The following is a 6,391-nucleotide window of genomic DNA, read 5'->3' as shown; positions in this document are numbered from 1 at the left end:
AACACCTGTAAGATACTTGTGCTACCAACTCCATCTCATACAAGAGAATGAAATTGAAGAGGTCGAGCGAGTTACTTCGGGTCCCATAGCAATAGGGGAAGATAAAATCCAGGATTCCACCCCACGCCTGTATTGTGCGGTCCGACTCCTTTCTCTGATCACATGAGTGGGATGTAAAACCACTCCCGAAGAGCTTCTCCGTGATTTGAGGATCATACCCGATTACAACAAACTCTCCTCCAAAGTAAGAGAGAAGAGGAAGCAGCCACGGCTGCCGTGCATAGCTCCGGCACCCAAAGGGACTCAGTAAGAGCGAAAGCAGAGAAGCAGTAAAAATAAAAACATGTTTTTCCTTGCCTCTCTGTGTCCTTTAGGTTTAATTTCCCAAGGAATTCTTCCTTTGGAGGAAGGCAATGGAACTTTCGCATCCGTGCAGACGGCAGCCCATGGTCTTCCTTGAACAAAGTGCAAATGACTAGCAGGAGGCCAGGGGAGGAGGGGAGGGTATCGTCCCAACAGTGGCAGATGCCAGGGACGGTGGTAGAAAAGCTGATGTGGGGGTCACAGTCATGAGTGTCCCTCCTAGTCCTGCTGCTGCGCCCCCTCCTCTCTGGGCCTCAGGTTCTCCCTTACTTAGTAAAAGAGGACGCTGTGACCAGATGTTCCCTAAAGTTCCTTCCCAGTCTTTTGTGCAAACCAAGAGTTTTTAAAAAGAAAATTATAACAAGGTGCCAGTGAGCATAGGGACAAATTTTAATTATTTAAAAATCTGCCTCTTTTGGCTGTTCTCTGCTACCTTTTGACCTTGGCCGTCTGTGGTAAAGCCCAATACATAGAGGACTATAATGTCAGTGAGCCAAAGATGTCCTAGAGAAAAAAAAAAGAGAGAGAGAGAGGAACAAAAAAGCAGATGTTTTCTCCATGCTTTTAAGGTTAAAAACAGGCACATATACTTTATACATGTTTTGTAAGCGCCACATAAACCCACAATTCATGTGGCCATTTACTGGCCTGTCAGATCCTTAAAAGCAGGAGCCCGGCCTGTCTTGTATAGTATCCCGAACACCCAGAACAGCACGCATAGTAGCTACTTGGTGAATCTTGAAGGAACAAATACATGAATTAACGAGTCCTTCTCAAATAGAAGAGGTGCAAAGGGGAACATTAAGATACTTGCTTAGATGCGGGTCGATGTCATACTGGAAAAAAACAAAAAACCCACAGGGCGCTCTAATGTTAGATGGGTGAGCTGGGTCTTATTACAACAAAGACTGTGCTCATTTTAAAAATTGGTGAGAATGAAGATTTAGACTTAGTTTAAGATGGAGCTCACTCTGGTTTAGCTCAGAACCAGCAAATAAGCAGTGCAGAGAATACTCTCGAGGTCAAAGACACAGACCCTGAAATGTCCCCATTGTGTAGCAGCCAGTGAAGCCCACACAGAGTGGACAATCCATTAGGACACAGGAGCCCAGAGCCTGGAACCACCCACCAGCTGTGATTATCTGGAAGCAGAACCACGCGATCATCCCTTCTGTGTCTCACTGATTTTTGGACCTCGGCCAGCCCAGCCGTTTTTTTCAAGGCACGTGTTTATTTATAAGATAAAGCCATTTCAAAATTCAATGATTTATCTTTATATTCAAAGTAACTTCACCAGCTTCATCTGCTTCTCATTCCAGTATCTTGTCCTTCTTTACCTTAAGGGTATACTTTGACCTCAAACAGATGTGAACCCCACAGTGGGACGGTTGAATCCTGGGACATTTATGGGCCTTTTCACCAGGAGAGCCAGAGGCCTCGGAGTCAGGACTAGGGCATATTTGGCTGTAAGCATGCCTTACCTCTACCCGCCTGTAAACTGGCTGCTTTCTCAAAATCTCTCTTTTTGAAGGAAAGAAAGCTGTAGGTACTGGGGGCCTCTGAAGGGCTTAATGAACATCAATAATGAAATTAAAAGTGGGGAAAGGAGAACCACAAGGAGGTTTCTAAAGGATCTTCAATTTCTCTACTTTGGTCTTCAAGGAAAGAGCTTTGATTCCCTGTGAAAAGCATGCATGGAATAGTGAAGACATTAAATTGCATAGTAATGTGGCTCATGAGCTATTCCTGCTAGATTTCCCACCACCAACCCCCTTCTCTGAAATCAGGACGGGAGGAGAGGTGAAGAATGAAAATCATTTCTAATTTCTGAGGTGACCATGTGTGAGTGAACTGGGGTTTCTTGACTCTTGGAATCCTTTTTAAATTAAGGTAGAGAGGGGTAATTGGGCTGGGAGAGGAGGGAGGCTTTCGTCTGTGCCCTGAGGCCACAAACAAAACCAACTCTGATCTTCATTTCAACTGTTCTGAGCGATCTGGGGCTGATGCTAAAAGCTCTGGAAGAGCATATCATCATAAAAATCCCATCAGTTCTTCCTGGAGCAGCTCAGCCTAAAATCTGAGATTCTTATTTGTGTGTGCATCCTTAGGACGCCTGATGGTTTGCACTCACTGGTATGTTCACAGTCAGCATCTGTTCTGAATAGTCTGTGCTTATGCTCTACCAGTTAAAATTTTTTTTAAGATTTATTCATTTATTAGAGAGAGAGAGAGAAAGAGAGCAGGGGAAGGGGCAGAAGGAGAGAGAGAATCCTGAAGCAGACTCCCCGCTGAGCACATAGCCCTGCGCGGGGCTCGATCCCAGGACCCTGAGATCACGACTTGAGCTGAAACCAAGAGTCAGCCGCTTAACCGACCGAGCCACTCAGGCGCCCCCAAGTTAAATATTTTGAATGTCACCCTGAAGCAGGTAATGCTGATACCCAGCCCATATCTTCTCAGCACTCCTGAGTTCACCTGTAACCTCAGGAGACTATTTCCAGCCCACTGACCACTTCCTACCTCAGGTACACGTGTCTCTCTTTCCTGGAGCCCCGGGAGCTTGCTCTGCAACAAATGTGAAACAAGGTGTGTATCAGAGTTCAAACCCCAGGGGCTACTCTCAATCAATGGTGGGGGGATGTCTGAATCCTCCAGCCTTCCCACCCTATGATTATGAGACAAGTCCCGCAGAACGACGCCAGTGAAATTGAGCCCCAATTACCTACAGTGGTCATCTACCCTTAACACACCTTTATTGTCCTTTCTCCTTGCCTCAATTCACTTTCCCAATTTCCTCACTTCTGCTTCCTGGGAGTGCCTGTCTATAGCTTCCTGCACCTGAGTCCTTGTCTCAGGGTCTGCTGTGGGGAGGAATCCAAACTGAGAAAACCCCTCCCCCAATTCCTAGCACCAAGAACACTATTTTGCATATCATAAGACTTGAAGAAGTACTTGTGGATGTCTTAGGAAATCTGCCTAGTGGTAATTCTAGGCATTCCCTGGAATCCTTTAGGAGATGATTCACAATTGGAGATCATGAAGTAGAGAAGATAAAATAGGCCCTTTCTTCCAAGAAGAGGAGCAGCACACAGGGGAAAGCAGGGACATGTGTGGTAAATGCAGGGAAAGGCTATCGTTCTGTGTGCCTGGGACTCAAGACAAATGGTGGCCAATGAGACAAGAAAGAGGTCTCTATCAATTCTCCCTGCCATTGACTTGTATTCTTTGAGTTATAGCAGTAAAAGAAAGATTTCAATATAAAATTGAGCTCAACTTCAAGTTAAACAGGAAAGGGAGACTTTATTCCAGACTATTGGAATAATCCTAAAGGACCATTAGTGTCTACATAACACTCTTCGAGGGTTTCTTGTCTAGGTCAAAGCTCAGCAAACTTCGTCTATAAAGGGCCAGATAATAAATATTATCGGTTTTGCATGCCATTCGGTTTCTGTCACAACAGTTCAGCTCTGTTGTTGTATTGTGAAAGCTGCCATAGCCAATACATGAATGAATGGCAGTGGCCATGTTCCAGGAAAACTTTATTTGCAAATTCAGGGCTTGGGCCAGATTTGACCTGTGAGCTATAATTTGCTGATCCCTGGTCTAGATGATCATTCCTCCAGCTCCGTCCAGTTCTGAAATTCTAAGATATGTTTGTGGTTGCCCTACACAGTAGAGACGTCTGGCTGTCTGCTCTTAGCAAAGCCTTTGCTCCCCACTCCCTGTGTGGATCCATAGTAAATGTGTTTCAGATCAAGGTGCCCAGAATCCCTGGAACCCATCCCAACCAGCCATTTGCAGCAGCCTCTTCATCCAATTTTGCCCACAGTCTCTCTGCTAAGGAAGAGCAACTGAGCCTAAATTTAATTATTCTGCTGGGGAAATAAAAATAGTGTTACCCTGAGGCTGCCTGATGCCAAGAATTTTCCATGTCATGGGAAGAGAAAAATAAATAGCGACTTGAAATAAACAAGTCCTACCCACACCTCACCAGGGGCCTGGAGAAGTGTGAAGACTGGGGGAAGCAGCAATCAGGGTCAGATGGCAAGACCCCACACCACCTTCTTTATTTTTGCACCCGAAGACATAAAGACAACAGTTCCTTCTCATGTACCCATTAGCCTGCATTTACTGACCACCTCATGAAGGCCAGGCATCATTCCTTCATTTACCAAACACATATCAAATGCCCATTGTGTGTGCATTTGCACTGGGCCCCACAAATTATATAGCTGGTCCTGCCTAGCACAAGTGACAGAAACACGGGACTCCCCTATTCAATTCAGTAAGAATTTCAAAATGGTGACAGTAGAGCACTACACCGAGCAGGGGGTCCTTCTAAGAGCCATGCAGCTGCGTAAGTCACACACCCACGGAGCCAGCCTTGGGGCTTGATGTTGATGTTACAAAGATAAATAAGGTATTACAGAGATGACTCCAGTCCTCACCCTAGAGAAGCTGACTATCTAAGAAGGGAAAGGAGATGTGAGTAATAACAGATCTATCAGTGCTGCCCCCCACTCTTGTAATTCCTTTGCCATTTTTGTCCACGTCAGACCCCAACAAATGTCCATGTTCACCAGCCAGCATCTACGTCCCTCTGTCAGCATCTGACAACAGGCTGCCAGAGCCACTTTGCCTGTGAGCTCAGAGAACTAGAAGTCCCTCACCAGTGATTGGCTGGTATGGGAGTCCAACTGGGCTGCTACCCGCCCCTGATGGAGTCAACTCTAAGGGCAGATGTGCACAGAGCCCAGACCTCCCCCGCAGCACTGAGTCATACCCTAGCTTGGCGAGGTCTTCTTTCTTCTTCCCATCTCTCTCCCAGGTCTTCCTGAGAACATTTCCTGAGGTCACCTTGATACAAATTCTCATTTCAGGGTCTGCTTTCAGAGAGCCCAACCTAAGACACCTGCATGTAAGTCATGGGGGAGTGAGGTGTAAAATGAGCCGTGCCATTGTAGAAGTCCTGAGAAGGTACTGGGCACGGTCAGGGATGAGGAAAAGTGTTCCAGTTGGAGGGCAGTAAACGGCTCAGGAGGGAGGAATCTTGGATGAGTTGGCGCTCATGTTGGATCTTGATTCATGGATCTAATTTTGAAAAGGCTGAGATGAGTGGTCGAAGTAGGGGAAGGTATTGTGCTTATTCTCTGTTTATCCCTCTGGCTCTTCTCAGCACTCTTTCCTACCCTGCTCATGTCCAAGAAGGCTGACCTGCACGGGTTGCATCTATACCACTTTTGCCTCTGGCTTCTGGTTGGCTGAGGCCCGTGACCTTGTAGGGGATAGGAGGCTGGAAAAGCCTGAGCTGGATGGCCTCCTCCACAGAGCTGCTTTTTCTATATCTGGTCACCTTTCCATCTCTTGCTCCTTCTGGCTAGAGATGGCAATGAAAGGCTGTGAGTAATGTATCGCATCATACTGGTTTCCCTCAGTGCTGCACACGTCTATGTAAATAGTTTATTTTTTAATACTTCTCAACTATTGAGTTTGAGTGTACGGTGTGGACTGTACTGGGACCCTGGCTAACACAGTTATGTAGGGAATGAGGACAATGCTGGCGACAGGAAGAGCTCAACCAAAGGCAGAGAAGCCAGGCCTGAAGACGCTAAGAGAATAATGTGCCGAGTGCATGGAGCACGTAGTAGGACCTAAACCACAAAGGTAGATTACAGACAAAATGTGGGTAGCCACAGTATGTCTGAACAGAGCTGTGATGCGATGAGAGATATATTTGAGGGTGGGAGGCCTGATGCAAGTGAGCAGGATGGACTACAAACAGGTTGAAGGATTTGGAGCCTACTTCTGGAATCTAGCCAGAGACAGATTAAAATGCAGGCCAGCTGGACAAGGCACTATTAGAAATGTGATAGGATATAGAAAGCCAGCTCCATATCTTGAAGTCTTTGTAAATGTTGTTCCTATTGCCCAGTGCACCCCTCCACCTTCACCTAGCTAATTCCTTCTCAACTCCAGACAGAGCTTCAACATTGTTTCTCCTGGGAAGCATTTGCTGGCCCTCCCTTCT

Source organism: Neomonachus schauinslandi, chromosome 1 (genome assembly GCF_002201575.2).
Source record: "Neomonachus schauinslandi chromosome 1, ASM220157v2, whole genome shotgun sequence".
Taxonomy (NCBI): Eukaryota; Metazoa; Chordata; class Mammalia; order Carnivora; family Phocidae; genus Neomonachus; species Neomonachus schauinslandi.
The sequence above is the reverse complement of the archived record's forward strand: the minus strand, read 5'-3'. Positions refer to the sequence as shown.